The 18,496-nt window shown below is 33.9% G+C and overlaps 1 long non-coding RNA gene across 1 annotated transcript in view; it reads left to right on the top strand.

The window, feature by feature from the left end:
- LOC309962667 overlaps positions 1-18,496 on the top strand; it is a 135,262-nt gene that overhangs the window by 66,166 nt on the left and 50,600 nt on the right. The window contains exon 2 of the long non-coding RNA XR_014326258.1: positions 12,229-12,272. This is a non-coding gene — a long non-coding RNA (uncharacterized lncRNA). The remainder of the gene's footprint in view (positions 1-12,228; positions 12,273-18,496) is intronic.

Here is an 18,496-nt window from a genome sequence, read left to right as displayed (position 1 = left end):
AGAATTTCTTGTAGTGTAAAATATCTCCAACTACTAATTTATTTTAAAAGATTCCTTTTTAAGTAATATAGATTAATAAATCCTGTATGCTTCTTTGAGAAATAATAATTTAGAGAAATATTTTCAAAAGACAGTGATAATGAAGGAAATAACAATAGGTATAAATAACAAATAAATGCATAATAGTTTTCCCTTATAGAACACCTTTATATCTAGTGTCTAACCCATTAGATTATAGGCATTCTGAAGCTCACATGTATTTTAATTAAAATGTGATTCATCCTTCTATATATTTAAAATAATATAGAAATGACCTATTTTTGAATTAGTATTTCATTTTTATGTTATATGTACAAGGAAGAAATCATAGCCTCGCTTTTATTTATTCAATAAACATAAGAAAACCTTTATGAGGTAATTTTAAAATATAATTTCTGCCTTTATAATGCTACTGAAACTACTCCGCTACTATGAACACCTGATGAGGTTTAGTTGCAGATCCAAGGGCCACATGTAGTTCTTACTTTATTGGACTTCTCGATGCATTTGACTTGGACCACCATGCTGTTTGAAACTTTATTGACTTCTGTGACTCTCCCCATTCTTCTCCTTCTAATGTTTCACTATTCCTCCTCTCTATGTCCAGGAACACTATTATCTATCATTCTTGAATTTCTTGTCCCTACACTCTACATAGTGTTTCTAGGTAGCAAACTGATTCTCATAATTTCAACTCTTACTAGTAAGAGTTTCCCCAATTTTTATCTCCAGCGAAATGACTTCTCACCTGAGTCACATATTCACTGCCCTCTAGGTGGCTCTACCAGTATCTTAAATTTCGAAGCCACATCTCAGCATTTCCTCTTCAAATCTGCTGTAACTCTAACACCTGCTATCCAAGGTGATGGCATCGGAATGAACCAGTTTCCAAGCTGAAATTTAAGTCACCTGTGACTCCTTCAACATCATCTCCCATACCTGACCCCTTCTAATATGGCCTTCTAAATATTTCTTTCTTTCTTTTCTTTTTTTTTTTTTTTTTTGGCTGTGTCAAGCAGCTTGTGGGATTTTAGTTCCCTGACCAGGGATTAAACCCAGGCCCTAAGCAGTGAGAGCATGGAGTCCTAACCACTGGACTGCCAGGGAATTCTTAAATATTTCTTGAAACTTTCCTTCCTCTCCCTGTGTATTCCCACTGCTCTGCTCTCCCATCCCTCTTTTGAACTGTTACAAAACCCTCTTAATTTGTTTCACCATTCCAATTCTTGCCTGAGCAATCTACAATTAAATAAAAATCTTAACATATTACCCCTCACATACACTGAAGGGCATCAACTATGTATAACAGGAATAGCAAATATGCCATCAACGCCATGACTCCGTTGCAACTATGGAAATTTTAGTAACTAAAATATTCAAATTTAATAAATCCTAATATTCATCCAGAATCCTTCTCAAAACAGAAACCAAGCCACCCAGTTACGTCATAAAAGCTTTGGCAATAAGAGTAAATTCACTTGCCATGTTGATTAGGATAAACCCCTTTGTACGACACAAGTTCATCCATGATCTGGCGTTTGTCAAATTCTCCAATTTCATCTCCATCCACTCCCTGCCTCATATTCTATGTAATGCTTCAGTGATAGTCTTTTCTTTCTTAACCATACTGTTTCTTCTTTCTGGGCTTTTGCTTATGCTGACCTCTGTGTCTGGAGGCTTTCTCTTCACACCTCTAACTTTTTGCCAATTTCAATTCCAGTTAATTCTTTCCTGTCCTTGTGGAGCCAGCCTAGTCTGTACCTAGTCCTGACTCCAGTGAGAGATGAGGACTCTAATCCATGTTCCTGTAGTATCCTGTGCATATTTCTACCACTGTCTGTCATTGCTCTTATTTTTCTTGATTATAATTTTTTCCAATTATGTGTTTGTCCAGATGATAGGAGTCTTGAAACAGAAACGCAGTTTTATTATTACTCTTTGCAATCTGGGGACAACTTAAACAGTAACTAGCACATAATCAAACACTATATAAGATGAATTAATTAATTTTAAAAGTATTGCTGCAAATGGGGAAAAGTAGGTACATATAGGAAAGGTTTTCATCTTTTTTACAGCAAAAGTCATCAACTTCTGACATGTACTCTCCAGCCTCATAATGTCCACCCCAGTCCACATAATTAATTCATGTTGTCAGGTTGCTATAGGAATTAGAGTTTCAGACATCTGTCTAAATGCCAGAAACACTAAATACATTTTCCATAAAAATGTATATTTAAATGATCACTGCATTAATGACTTCAGAGAAAACAAACTTTTGTTTTTTTTTTGCAAATTGCCTCTAAATATCTAAATTCTGGGGTTTTGTCATGAATTATTATTATGTATCATACATCAAAGTTATATATATTTTGTGTTTATTTGTCTTTGCCCATATTTAAAAGAACACATATTGACTTGATTATCGGTGCAATGTAAGTACTCTTTATTCATCTCATCAACATGCTGTGCCTTTATATGGTTGCAGAACATCTAACAGAAGTAAGTGTTTCAAGGTAGTTTTTATAACATAATTCATACTTCTTTTCTGGTCTTCTTAGTCATAAACTGAAGATATAACTTTGCCTTCAGTGAAATTAGCTATAAGAGCTCTATTTAGCCTGGAGAAAATTTCTATTAAAATCCACTTTAATATGGCAATAGATTTTTAGAGTCCTCAGTCAAAAAATTTTGTTCTCTTGAATTTTACTTGTATGTTTCTTTTGTAAAACTAAACAGAAATGACTCTATGCTAATACAGTATTTCCATATTGTCTGAGTCTAAATTCTTGATCAAGGTGTGTGTGTGTGCACATTGTAAAGAATGTGAGAAGGAAGAGACAGAGGAAGAAAAGGGTCAGTTTCAAAATACAAATGCTGTGTCATTTGATCCAATAATACATGAGCTTTCAAGCTGGAACTTAGGTGAACTGGATCTCATATTTTACATGGAATGTTTTGAGAATCATGAGACAGCTGTGTGAAATATTTCCACTTGATTCACCAAAACATCAGTAAATAGTGCAAAGTAGTTTTCTCTTTGGTGTCTGAATATTATCTGGTGACTCCTAGTTTTGGAATGTGTTGAAATAAAATTGTTTGTCTTAAAATATGAGACAATATGTGCACTGGCCAGTTCACAGAGATGAATGGGAGACTCTCCAGACATATCATAAAAAATTGCAGGGAAAAATATCTGTATGACAAATAGAAATAGTTCCCTTTTTATCCTTGTTTCAAGTTAGCTAGGGAAACCAACTTCATTTACAGGAAAATGGAGAAGGAAAATCTGGCCAAGGAAATGACTGATTCTGGGCTTTCATAAGTATGTGTTTCTATGTGTGGGAGTACAGATAGGAATCATTTCCTCTGAATGATGTTGTAGCCCAATTCATTCATTCACTAGTGTTTCCTGAGCACTTACTACATGCCAGGGATGATAAGCAAAACAAAGAATTGACCCCACCTCACAGAGCTTACTTACAGTTTAGTGGCAGAGAGAGGCAGATTATTCAATATTCACACAAACAAAAGTAAAATGTTAACTGTCAGAATTGCTGAGAGGAAGGAGTGCAGAGGAATAAACAGGGTAGTGGGGGAAGCCTGTCTGAGGAAGTAACACATCAGTTGACATTTGGAGGATGGATAAATGTTAACTGGGCAAACAGAAAGGGAAGAGAGCTATGCAGTATCTTTGTTATGAAGACACACATTCTTATAAAAGTTAAAAGTCACACATAGAAAACATACTCACTGACCTCAGACTGTTATTGGTATCTGAGGTGGTATGGAGGGGAAATGAAATATGTTGGGTAAACCTGTGGCTACAATAAGATATTTATTTAGCTTACATTCTAAACAGGGGAACAGATAATAAACATTTTGGCAAATAAATATATGTTAGATAGTAATAAATGTTATGAAAAATGAAGCAAAACAAGAAGATGGAACAGTTAGGGAGGGATGCCACTTCAGATTGGGTGGTAAGGGAAGACTTTTCTTAGCAGATCCCTGAATGAAGAGAGATAGTGAGCTATGCCCTATTTTATTAATTTCAAGAGCTAGATAAAAAGATGACTTTGGCAAAATGGTAATGCCTATTTAATCTGGGTTGGAGATTTAGAACCTGTTTTATAATTCTTGATAATTCTGTACATTTGTATTTTGAAGTATTAAAAAAGTCATTATATAACGTATATGTTTTTAGTCTATGAGAGGGAGGCTGGTGTCTGCAAGGTCCTGGAAGAATCTAGGTTAGCACCAACAGTATGGTAGGAGTTTCATGTGCGACAAGCCTGGAGAAGTGGGTGGGTGCTAAACCAGCAAGTCCTTGTAGACTCTGTTGAGAATGTCGGTTTTTATTCTAAGACCAATGGGAAGACATTTAAGCCTGAGTAGGAGTAACAAGATTGGATCTATGATTTGAAGAATTTAAGAATTTCCATTTAGTCAAGAAATTTTAAACTGGCATCTACCATTTGCTAGGTATGGGAAGAATAGTGGTGATAGATCTGTATACTTAAAGAACTTGAAGTATAGAGATGGGTGAAATTTTTGCTATCATCTGTAGATGAACTCACTGGCTAGATAGTTTGAGATCTCCCAGTAAACTGCATGTTCTGCACCTTCAGCAACCTGCGTGTTACCATCTTTGGCAAAGGTTGGGCAATCACCTTGATCTCAATGGCTTTGAGAATTTTGGTAACTCACTAATTCATTTATTGTGGAGAAAAAATTTGTTTTTGTGTAATCAAGTATCTTCCTATATGCCGTTTTACCAGTTTTCTGTTGTATCCGTGCAATGTTTATGATCCTTTCCTAAATTGGAGGCTTCAAATATTTCGAGATTAAGAAGTCCTGGGCAAAGGGCAGAAGAACCACGTGAGGGGCATGTTCCTTGCTAAAACAATATATATATATATATATGTATAGCTGATTCACTTTGTTATAAAGCAGAAACGAACACACCATTGTAAAGCAATTATACTCCAATAAAGATGTTAAAAAAAAAATCACCCCTTTGGAGTGTCATTTGAGGATTGGAACTTTACAGATTTTGCCAAAAAGGGGATTTAAAATTCAAGTATCAATGAAGAATAAACTTTTAGTGTTTTGGATGTAGGGTATGTCTTCTGTCTAAGGAACATTAAGTGATTCACTACTACTGAAGACCTGGAAGAAGTGTTAAAGATGAACTCTTGATGAAAATATATGAGTATATGGAAGGATGCCAAACAATTCCAAAAATTGGTTTAAGATCTTTTGAGTACTTGCTTCTGACTTTCGTATTTCCCAATGATTTACATCATTCCTCTGGTGTTTATTATTTTCCACAAAAGTTAACTAATATACCTCTCAAGACAAATGAGGTTCGTTGTTTGCCACGGAGCACATGTTGGTGTTAATCAAACTTGGTCCTTGATCCATTCTCTTTAGTTGTGTACAAAACAGGGCTACCAAGTTACTCCATCATCTCAAGTGATTTATTGACTGAGGCATAAATTTATTGGCAACTAAGATTTTATCTAAGTAACTCAAATTGACACCATATAGAATAAGCTACCTTATATTCATCATAAAACAAGAGCAGTTTCTTTCTGGAACTTGGGAGGCTATTAAATCTTAATCTTTGGAACATCTAAAATTCAGTTATCATACTATGAAAAAAATAATTGTGCCCAGACTATAATATCTATAGATGAATTCTGAGGAAAAATAATGTATAGCTAATAATGACATTTGCTTTTAAGATAATCATGGGTAATATAAGCAATTAACTGAATCATACATATTTTTATGCAAATGCCAAAACATTGGTGGAATTGCATAAAGTCTGACATATAACTTTTTATGTTGCCATGTTAGAATTGATGAAATTGATTTGTTTGAATGTGGCAAGGGAACAAAATGAAGGGTAAAATAAGCTTATTTATGAAAGAGAGTTGAAATTTATTTATGAAATCAGAAAATGAGGGAACTTGATTTTCAATTCTTTTGTATTTGTTACTACATAGGTTCAACCTCAAGAAAAAAAAAAACAAAAAAACAAAAACAGAATTGCATCTCCAGTTTGGAAAGCCTTTGCCTCACTTTTCTAATTCAGAGTTTAAAGCGGTATGATACAGTAGAAAAACAAACGGATTCAGAGTCTGCTAGCTTAAGATTTAGTGCCATCTTTCTCAGTAGCAATGAGATGAAGTTACATAAGGATCATATAACTGTTTTGTCTTCCCTTTCCTGAATAACACCTACTTCATAACTTTTGTAAGAGTGGCAGTAAGTAATTAGGGAACATGCTTTAAAGAATTTTAACACATGGCAGAAACATAAAGCATTAAAGTTATTATACTAGATATTAAAGATTGAGAGAGTTGACCTGATGGTGGATGGAGCCTTATGTTTCATCTTCAGAGGGTCAGTAAGGTGGAGCTGCAGGAATTGGGCTTTGGAGCGACAGGGACACAAATCAAAACCCTGCCTTTGCCCCTTATAGTCTTTCTGAGGTTAGGAAGTCATTTAATCCTCTTAAGTATCCATTTCCTTATCCATAAATGGAAATAATGAGTTTTAACTAATATGTGTAAATGACCTAGGATGGTGTCCAAAGCTAAATGAAGCTCATTAATTTCCTTTCTGGTGCATTTTCTTTAATCACTGTGTTCTTTTCAGATATTTATCTATAATATTTTTGCAATCAATTATGTGCTGCAAAAATTTGAAAAGTGTACTTGTTATCCCATTTTACAGCAAGATCACATGGTGACATGAAGGAAAATCTCAGGCTCAAACGTTTCTAATACCATAAGAGCAAGGTGATAGCTGAGAGCCTCCAGGAATCAGTGTGATTTCTTCTTTTTGTTCTTTTCCTTCTTGATCTTCCTAATCTTCCCACCTTATCTAAAATCTTAACACCAGCTCCTCACTTTCCCATTTCCCTGCTTTCTTTATCTTCATGGCATTTATAGCCATCTGTTATGTTCCATATTTATGTATAAATTAGTTTATTATTTTTGGTAGTATATAAACTCTGTGTGAACAGGAATTTATTATTTTGGATGTAACCTTCCCTTAGTTAAAATTACTAATTATTTTGTATTTCCCAAAATAAAAGTTGGGATATTTTAGGAATAAAATACTGTGCATTTAATTTGTTGCAAAAGAAAATATATTTAAAGAGAGTGTGTATGTCCTTTTAATAAATGATTTAAAACTTACTTTGTCATGTATATAATAAGCATAGCTAAAAATTATGCATCCTAAAACTGTGTGATTTTTAAAATACAGCACATTTTCCGTGTATGGAGATTTTTACTGCAGAAAGGTATCTAACATGACAATCTGACAATCTGTCATTGGGATGCCACCACTGCTTTTCCCAGATCAACTGACAAGACCTCAGCCGGGTTCTTACAGGTTACTTAAGAATACTTCTAGAGCCATCCTTGGCCATGAAGTTACTGTTGGAACTATTCTTAAACCATGCTATCACCATGCAAGGAAGCTGCAGGTTTTGAAAAATCAGGAGTGGGATTATAATGGTTTAGACCTTCTTACTGTTAGGTAGTGAAGGTGATTATAATACTATAAAAGCACTGGGTCTTACACTCTTTTGTGAGAAGGATCTGTGTGCCATTAATTAAAGCACAACTTCTACTATTAGATATTAAAGAGACCAAACCCAAGAGACTAACGATAACCCTCACCCTACTGTGGACTTGGATTCAACGTGTAGAATTGGGTTATTCCAATTATAGTGTATAGAAGAGAAAATAAGTCGTGTAAAAGGCTAGGCAGAAACAATACATTTATTTCTTACGAACAAAAATTTATGCTTTACAAATAATGTCAGAAATTTAGTATTTTAAAATGGGGATTTATTTTTTAATCTTGTGTTATTCTTCTATGTTGACCATTTAGAAGAACATGGGTTTTCAAGTAAAAATATTCTACTAGTAGACATCATATAATATGAAGGGGAGCTGGAAGTGAGCCTCAAAGCTCAAAATGTGAATGCTTTCATGCCCACTATTCCTAAATAATAATTATTATTAAATAATTATTATTAATTATTGTAAATATTGTAGTATACATCTTAATTCATCTATATATCTGTAAAATAAGAAGACTTATCTAGATAATCAAAAAATTTTTAACCCAGTTGGCCTACAGGTAATACTATACTATCAAATTCTATTTTAATAAATATGTGAAGTATAATTATATGTTCATTATAAGAAGCATGCGTATTTTGTGTTAGAGGTGTAAAGTGTACACATTATAAAGCTGGTTGATCCTATGTACTTTTGTAGAAATGCTAAGGTCTAAAATTGCTCTTCTTCAAATGCATTCAGCAACTTTGTGGAATATACACTTGTTGTGACATCTTATTCTGATGAAAGAACTAAACCCTTTGGGAATGAAAGCTTAGATAATATTTTATACAATATTTTAAATACTCTTGGTTGTTCAAACTGCATTTTTCTAAAACAGGATATCTTTTAAGAGTTTTTGGTAACATCTTTAATAAGCAGTAGTCTCTCAGTGGAAGAAGAGAGCAGAGAACAAGAGAGTTTCTAATTTGTATTAAAAATAGTAATTTGACATTTACTTCTTAGTCCTTCTCCAACTGTCTACAAAATCTTGCCTTGCACACTATGGTAATCTTGCCTTAAATTGGCAGTGATTTGTACCATGTATGTCACTTTGAAACTTGTATTCATGTTTATTTACATAACCCTGATATTAGAGATATTTAAAAAGCCAAAACTCTAATCTGTAGTCAAGGATATTTGAGAACATAAAATACATAATGGATTAGAAGTATGTATTTCAGTGTTTAACCATATTTGCTTGTGTACAATATAATTGTGTCCATCCACAATACTGTGTGTGTATTTATATTTATATAACTGTAAGAGTGCTGAACTATAATCGTATAGCTTCTTATAGAAAAATGTAGAAACATTTTATACTTTAATGATTACTGAAATTTCAAAGAACATATTTCCTTGTAATTCCTTCTGTGACTTTATTTCTCTTAAATATGTTTGGGTTAAGTTGCTTAAACTTTGGCTCACAAAAAAATTTTTTTCTCAGAATTCTTTCTTCATGATTTAAGCAGAATTGAAAAACTGGAGCAATAAAATCCAACAAATACATCTTATTACTTAATAATGCTTTATCTTCTTAGGGACACTAGCTGCTTTGGCTAGATAAACTTCAAACTCTCCAAATGTTTGAATTTCACATTTTGGACACACTTTTTATTTAATGTCTTTTTTATATCCGATATAACTTTTAAACTTATGACATTCATCCTTTGACATTCTGCAAAGGAAACATGAATTAATCATTGAGTTTGTCCGGCAAGGGGAGTGGCATCTTACACTGATACTGTGAGCACACACAAGCTGTGCCTGAGATTATAGCACAAGAAAACATCCCAACAGCTATTACACTGCTGCTTGCTCAATTCCCAGTCTCCTGAAATTCTAGGCCTTGATAGTACAGCGGTGGACTCTATGCTTATGTAATGTTGACTTTGTTATTGCACTTTCTGAAAACATAGAGGTTACTGTTAATAGCAATGCAAACTGGGCCAGGGGTTGCGGTCCATCTTTTGAAAGCGTTTACAGGAAATGGTTTAACAAACCATTGTTATTGTTACAAAAATTATATTTTATTAATTAAGAATCACAAATGATTGTAAATATATAAGTATTTTTTTAATGAAGTCTAGCTGGAAAGCAGATGATTTCATTACTGCCTACAATAATACAGATCAGCCTAGAAAGGGGGAGCATTTGTTAAAGAGCAGTGTTAGACTTTCTTTGAAAGCTGCCCAGAAAACAGATTTTATGTGAAGTAACTACTGTGCGGTTTCTCTCATACCCTGCCTGTAGTGTTAATGACTGCTTTTGTCAGCTTTGTAGCTCTTTTTTCCTTGATTTCTTTTTTTTTTCCTACTTTCTCTCACTGATTTGTAAGCAGGTTAAGACTAGAACCCTGTCATTTAACTCTTTGGTACAGTGGTTCTCCGTATCCATGGGTCTGCATCCATGGATTCAACCAACAGTGGGTGGGAAAATATTCAAAAAAAAGAAAAATTCTAGAAAGTTCCAAAAAGCAAAACCTGAATTTCCTATGCAGACAACTATTTATGTAGCATTTACATTGTATTTACAACTATTTACATAGCATTTACATTGTATTAGGTATTCTAATGATCTAGAGATGATTTAAGGTATCCGGAAGGAGAGAAATAGGTGAGGGAGATTAAGAGGTACAGACTTCCAGATACAAAATAAATGAGTCACAGGTACAAAATGGACTGTGGGGGGAATATAGTCAATAATTATGTAATATCTTTGTATGGTGACAAATGATAACTAGACATCATGGTGATCATTTTGAAATGTATAGAAATATCAAATCACTTTGCTGTGTACCAGGAACTAGTGTAGTGCTGTAGGTCAATTATACTTCAAAACAAACAAGCAAACAAACTCATAGAAAAAGAGATCAGATTTATGGTTACCAGAGGTGGGGGGTTTAGGGAGGGGAAATTAGAGGAAGGCAGTCAAAATGTCAAACTTCCAGTTATAAGATAAATAAGTACTAGGGATGTTATGTACAACCTGATAAATATAATTAACATTGCTGTATTTTATACATGCAAGTTATTAAGAGAGTAAATCCTAAGAGTTCTCATCACAAAGAAAAAAAATTTTTTTCTATTTTTTTATTTTGGTGTCTATATGAAATGATGGCTGTTCACTAAACATACTGTGAAAATCATTTCATAATGTAGGTAAATCAAATCATTATGCTGTATACCTTAAACTTATGTAGTGATATATGTCAATTATACCTCAGTAAAACAGGAAGGAAAAATTTAAAGTATATCGGAGGATGTGTATGTGTTATATGCAAACACTGCACCATTTTATATAAGGGACTTGAGCATGCGGAGATTTGGGTATCCAAGGGGAAGGGGTAGAACCAATCCCCTGTAGATACCAAGGGAGGACTGTATCTCCCTTCACCAAGGAATGGAGTTTTGAATGAGGTAGATACAATAAATGTTGATGCTGTAGGTCATTTATGCAGGTAGAAGTATGAAGCTTCATCAAGAAGATGGAACTTATCCAGAGAAGAATACACAATTCCACTCCCTCTACTCCTTTCCAATCTTGGTAGTTACAAAGAATTAAGTAACTTAATGCTGTGGGATAATGATGGGTCTGGGAGATGGAAATTCTACCCTTAGTTCTGCCATGAGCTAGCCACGGGATCTTGCTTTGTTTTGCAAAGTGAGGATGTTGGACCAGTTGATTTTTAAATTACCTCCTAGTTCTAAGATTAATTCTTTTCTAATGAAGAGCACTAGAATATCCTTACAGTAATTCCCTATGCCAGGTAATAACTCTCTTAAAACTCTGGAACGTAGGACTTGATTTCACTACAAGCTGAAATCTTGTGATCATATCCACAAAATGGACTACAATTTTAGTACCTGTATTTTATTTTATTTTATTTTATTTTTGTGGTACGTGGGCCTCTCACTGTCGCAGCCTCTCCCGTTGTGCAGCACAGGCTCTGGAGGCGCAGGCTCAGCGGCCATGGCTCACAGGCCCAGCCGCTCCGCGGCATGTGGGATCTTCCTGTGTCCCCTGCATCGGCAGGCGGACTCTCAACCACTGCGCCACCAGGGAAGCCCTAGTACCTGTATTTTTAATGATATAAAAAGATGTTATTAAATCTAGAAGTGTTTTTAAATGTTTTTGTTGTTTTTAGGTTGTTGTTCTAGGTTTTAGGTTGTGGTTTTGCTTCATTTTAGTAATATGGCATGACTTTACATTTTTCTTTTCACCTTTACCAACTGTCAATAGTAAAATTTCTAAATTGGCTAATAGTTGTGAACTACAAGAGTCTTAATCACAATGTCCACGTACTACAGACAGTAAAAAGTGCTCAATCCACATATATATTTTATTCTAATACTTGTGTGCCCTTCAGTGTTGCCAGAATCATTTGTGGATGGAACAATTGATGCCTTACCATGGTAAATAGACTAACCCCCAGCAAACAGACCACTAACACTTAATGTTAATAATAATGCTAAAATAATAATGCTAAAAATCCTGCTATTTTATTATCCTCTATGTCATCTATTTTCCATTTGTTTTTTAGGGTATCCTTGAAGGTTAATCAGAGAACCACTCACATGCCTCAAGGTAGGAAAAAGAACCCTTTTTTTGATTATAAAATATTTTGTATTTGTTTTAGCTGTGTTTTAACACTTCACTCCCCTTGTTAGATATAGATAGAATTGATGTTGCTTATTCTGAAAACCTGAAAAATATTATGTCTACTTACCTTTTAAACTTGAAATCATCCAACACATAGTGTTTAGTCATCAGTTTGAATTTTTCTTCCATACTATTACATACTACTACAGTTTATTATATCTTTTAGAGTTTATGTTTTACTGCAGATAGAATTTATTCAATATTTTATATTTTTGTATTACCTTTTTTCATAATTTTAGGGTAGTTTGACATTACCATATACTATCTCCATGTATCAGGAAGATAATTATATAATATATACACTTAGGTATACTAATATATGCAATATATTGTTAGAAACTGAGATTCTCTAGCCTACCATAATTTCATAGCTTTCTTCTTATTTTAAAACTGTAATTTTTGAAGAAACCACCAAAGTAACCATAAGTATAATTAGCTATCATGATTTAGTAAACTAAATGTTAATTTGGAAGAATTTACTTCAGTATTAGCTTTTCTTAATAAGAGTGCCAGAAAATGTGGCCCTTTTCTTGGCTAGGATGTATGTGAAGATAAATTTAGAATTTCTAGTCTAGTAAATAACTTCTCTGATAATAGCTTAATTGTAGCTATTTCTAACCAAATTGTTTAATTGTGATAAATCACATGCAAATTGTTCAGATGTAGGTCAACCTCTCACTCCTTCATTCTAGCACCTCTTTTCTAATTCAAGACAAACCGCTCAATGCCTAAAAGAGGTAGAATGGTACAGATTAAAAACATAAGACAAAAACCAAACAATAATAACATAAAAATCAATAGTGGGCTAGGAGCCACAAAGATAGCAAGGCAGGTTGCATTTATTTTACCTTAGCTGATGATCTCTTATGCTGTGTTTGTACACTATCATTTGCTCACTGCTCATGAGATTTGTGGGTGACAAATCATGGTGCCTCTAGGATGCTAAGTTTCCTCATCTGTATTTATTTTTGGTGATCTGGTTGAGTGACACAAGTGGGACTCAGTGATGGGAAAGAATGCCTTGTGTGGCTCTGGGGAGGCCAACTGAGATATATTGCAGTTGTATAAGGTCTGGAAATCCTTTATTTTCCTAACTGCTACATTCTAGTTCTAATCTATAGTTGCCTTTGTGATGGGTCATTGTATCACTTTCTGATGAACAGCTGAGATTTTATGAATTCTATTTAATCATTATATGTTGTCTACTATACTTTGAAAGAAAAAATTTTATCTTCAGTTTCTAAAGCATCAAAAATAATAAAGCAGATTCATGAGTTTGTTACATTTGCTGTCTTTTACCTCTAGGTGATTATCGCTGATACTTTTGGTATATTGACAGAAAATAGTGAGCATTCCTGGTTATTGACAAAAAATTATTTTGGCCTTAGTGCTAATAAAATTAGAAATCTGCCTTACTATAAACATAATTTTTAAAATTATTCTTCATTGGAATTTGATTTAAGAATTTGAATTTATATTTTCATATAACTTATGATTTTAACATTTTCTAACATTTGTTTTGAGTTAAATTTTTCATTCTTGAAAAATTACTAAATGAAATTACTGACTTAAAAAGTGCCAATGATTTTTCTAATTCTTAGAATGGGGAAAATAGATGGTGTATACTTCGTATTGCTTTCAATATAAATACTTTTGTTGTTTGAATTAATTAAAATTAAAAGTTAGAGAATTATACTAAATAGAAAGTGATATTTCCCTCAAAGTTAGCTACTAATAAAGTTTGGGTGTTTATTCTTCCAGATTCCTTCTTTATATACATAAACATCAATATCAATCTATGCACATAATGCTTTCATACCATATGCATGATTCTGTGTTTCTTTAACATTTTAATTATGAAATTTTTTCTAAGTCAATATATGTTACCTATTTCATCCTTTTTAATGGCTGCATTTTAGACACATTTTTGATGTACCATGATTTATTTAACAGGCCCTCTAAACTTCTTTTTAATAGAATTTTATAATAGAATGAAAGCAGGCCTTCCTTAATTACATTTTTGGCAGGCATACAAAAGAGTAATTCCCATTTGTATATTGAATTAGGAAATTAAGGAGTGAAGGAAAAGTGTTACAGTAAAGAGGCATAAAAAATATTAGGTAAGTGCACATAAATGGTCAGCAGAAAGAAAAGGGAATAATATAGATGTTCATGGAACCGTGTTTTAGATATGTAAAAGTAAACTTCTGATATTTTTTCGAGGTTCACACCACATGACACACCTTCCATAGCTTTCAAAGAGACATTTCCCTTCATCCTCAGTCTCAGCAGTCTTACATCTTTTTAACGCTTTGGGGAAAAATAGATCTCATCACACATGTTATGTCACGTATAAAAATTCATCTCGCATTTATCTTTTTTTTCTCTACTTGCTGTTAACTCTTAGAGGGTAATGACTGTGGGCTACTCATATCTGAACTTAGTAGGTGCTAAATTGGATTGAAGTGTGAAAAGGGGGAGAAATCAGGTAGAAATATTTAATCTTACCAGAAGAAGAAGGTTCCACTATCTGCCTATTATCTCTGGAGCAAATACAGTAATAATTAATTATTCTGATGAATGGGATACAAAGGTTATAAACACGTGATTTTTGATATATAATGAAAGTTCTTTTAAACTGAATTTTAATGATTCTTAGAGGCACTCATGCTTAAAATCAGACCTACAAGTTAAATGTTTCAGAAAAATATTTATAAATTTATGAAAAAATATTTGTATGGTACTGAGTTTATTTATACATTACCTCATATGGATCTAAAGACACTTTGTCAGCTTTAAAGTATTATACACATGTAAGACATTATTTTTATTGGTAAGACAGTAAGAAAGTTGGTTCCGTGGATTTAAAGTATGGATGGTTATTTACAAAATAGAAGTAATATATAAAAGAAGCAGTTCTTTATGTGAATTCTGTTAGAAGAAAGGGAATATTGCTTTTAATACTTGTATATAATGCAAATTGCTACTCATGCCATTTAAATGAATCTTTGACATTATCTCAACCAGCAAAAGTAGAGTTATTAATAGTTTGAATTATGCCTGAAAGAATCTTTGATTTCACATTAGTCTGAATTCAATAGTAGTGTTAATTTAAAATATCTGAACATATGTACCAATTTCTGTTTTTTAACAGGAAAATGAAAAATTAGTGGGTGTAAAAGTCTCTTTTGAAACTGAATGTAATACCTACTGCATAATAGCTTTTCTCCTCATCTGACTTGCAGAAGTCACTAGCCCCAAACTCTGATTTTACATACATTTTACTGGACAAATCAGGAAGGAGGAAAGGATCTTGGTCAGTCTTCTAAATACATTTTTGAGCTTGTTTTGCTGACCTTTGCTTGACCAGAGCTTGAACCTTAGTATTTCAGATGTAATTTTTACATTGTCTTTGTTCTCAAAGCTCTCCAGTCGTTGTTATCTATTTGGCCAGGGTTGTAAATTCAAGTATTTTTAGGACCCATGAATATAACAAAAGTGGGTATAACAGGCCAGTATTGTACAATAGGGAGTGGTGTGGACTGAGGAACAGATGATCACATGCTCAACATCCAGGGGCTGCTTCTGCTCATTGCAGTCAAATATTCTAACTAACTGTATGTTCCAGTAGCTGTAACTTCTAAAGGTAAAGGGAATTAAATATTGGAATTTCTATGTGAAATCTCACAGTTTTTGAATATGGGCTCAGATTTTAAATGTTGGGGAAAAAAAGAAAACCATGAAAAGCAATTATGACGTGCCCTAGATAAGCAATTTGCTACCTTTGCATAGATACCCTGTAAATATTTGCTCAATCAATGAGTGAATTATAAATCTCAATAAGATATAGGGAAATTAAAGAGCACTCTAACCCTTGTTCTCCCATGTCCATTGGAAATTTCATATAATACTTTAAGGAGGGTCATAGCCATTAGCAACAAATATGGAGACCTACCAGATAAGCCTTTTCAGTCTATCTCTGGATTCCAGAAAGGGGAAAGCAAGAGTGAACCTTTGTTAAAATATAGTATGATATGCAAAAGAATGATGGTTAAGAGACATCTTTTTTGAACACATTTTTATCTTACCCCCAAATTCATCTTATGCTATTAATTTATTACCATTTTTTCTTTCTTTCTTTTTTTTTTTTTTTTTGTGGTACGCGGGCTTCTCACTGTTGTGGCCTCTCCCATTGCGGAGCACAGGCTCCGGACGCGCAGACTCAGCAGCCATGGCTCACGGGACCAGCCGCTCCGCGGCATGTGGGATCTTCCCGGACCAGGGCACGAACCCACATCCCCTGCATCAGCAGGCGGACTCTCAACCACTGCACCAGCAGGGAAGCCCTACCATCTTTTCTTTAATTCAAGCCTTCTGCAAATCTTTTGTCATTTATTAATATTAAAGAAAATGGTGAATTAAAATAATGAATCAAAGGGAAGTCAAACCCAAGGGAAAAATAAAAATCACACATGCAAATCTTGACACATAATCATTAATGAATAAACATGGATCCAATGGACTCTGTTTTATCTTTTGACCTTCAAGATTTACTTTTTTTTTTTGAGATCTCTTCTGCTTTCCTTCTGGACAAACTCACCCTTCCTTCTTTTATTTCAGTCCCTTATATCACCACACATTTCACTGCATTTAATGGTACCTAATTACGGTTGCTCTCATGTCTCTCTTCCCAAGTAGACTTGAGAATCTCAAGGCCAGAAACCATCTTTTAAAGATCATAAACTTATAGAAAACTTGCAAGTACAGTACAGAGAACTTTTTCCACTGAACTGTTTGAAAGTAAATTTCCAACCTAATGCCCATTACCCTCAAGTACTTTAGGGTGTGTCTCCTTACAAACAAGAACATTTTCCACACAACCACAATAAAATAGTCAATATCAGGTACTAAGGACTGAATTGTGCCCCCACCCCCCATTCATATGTTGAAGCCCTAACCTGCAGTGTAACAGTATTTGGAGAAGGGAATTTGGGGAGCTAAGTAGGATTAGATGAGGTAATAAGCATGGTGCTCTCATAGTGGGATTAGTGCCCTTATAGGAAGAGATGCCATAGAGTTTGTTTACTTTCTCTGCCATGTGAGAGCAAAGCAAGCAAGAAAGTTCTCACTGAGGAGGAACTGGTTAGTGCCTTGATCTTGGACTTGCCAGCCTCCAAATCTGTGAAAAATAAATTCCTGTTGCTTGAGCCACCCAGTTGATCACAGTTTATTAAGGCAGCTGGAGCTGACTAATACATCAGGAAATTAACATCGATACATCACTACTGTCTAATCCCCATTCAAGTTTCACCAGTTGTCCAAATAAATTACAACTATTGTTCTTTGGAGTGTAAGAATTTGTTTCCAAATGATGTGCCTCGTTCGACAGTTTCATTTTATTAGTCTCCATGAGTGTAGAAAAGTTCCACAGACTTCCCTTGACTTTCATGACCCTGATGCTTTTGAAGATTACATTACAGTTGTTTTGTAGTACAGCCTTTACTTTGGATTTGTCTGATGCAGGGACCATATTTTACGCAAATTTGGATCCTACCATCTAGGACAGTGTCTGCATATAGATGATGTTCAATAAATGCTAGTTGAGGAAAGAATTAGTGATTGAAAAACTCTGACTCCGAATCACTTGCATAATGCTAATAGCAACAATTTCAAAACTTTAAAGAGAAAAATGTAAAGCATGTCCAAAATAAGAAAAAACACAAATTCTTGTGTCTTCTGGTACTGCTATTGAGATCTGTTCTTTAACTCATTTAGTGAGCATACGTACACTGGCTATTATGTAAGTTAATACCAGTTTCTTTAGAGCAGTGCTTCTCAAAGCATGGTTTGTGGACTGCTTCCAGTTCACACACTGTTTCTGGTTCATGATGACCTAAGTAGAGAAATTGGTGATAAGCATTTAGAAGACCTTTTTAGCATTTTGACAAAGTGGCTTTATTTCTGCTGAATCTAATAATTCTAAAGTGATATTAGTAGATATATTTTATCTGATTTTCTTTTTTATTCCATTTATCTAGTAATTAATTTACATTATATTTGCCATATTATTGATCCACAATGAATTAGAAGTTTAAAATGGGTCACTTATCACAGTTCGTGGTCATTCCCATCAGAGTAAAGTGCAAGTA

Source organism: Leucopleurus acutus (genome assembly GCF_964270905.1).
Source record: "Leucopleurus acutus genome assembly, chromosome: 5".
Taxonomy (NCBI): domain Eukaryota; kingdom Metazoa; phylum Chordata; class Mammalia; order Artiodactyla; family Delphinidae; genus Leucopleurus; species Leucopleurus acutus.
This window is presented reverse-complemented; position numbering and strand designations above follow the sequence as displayed.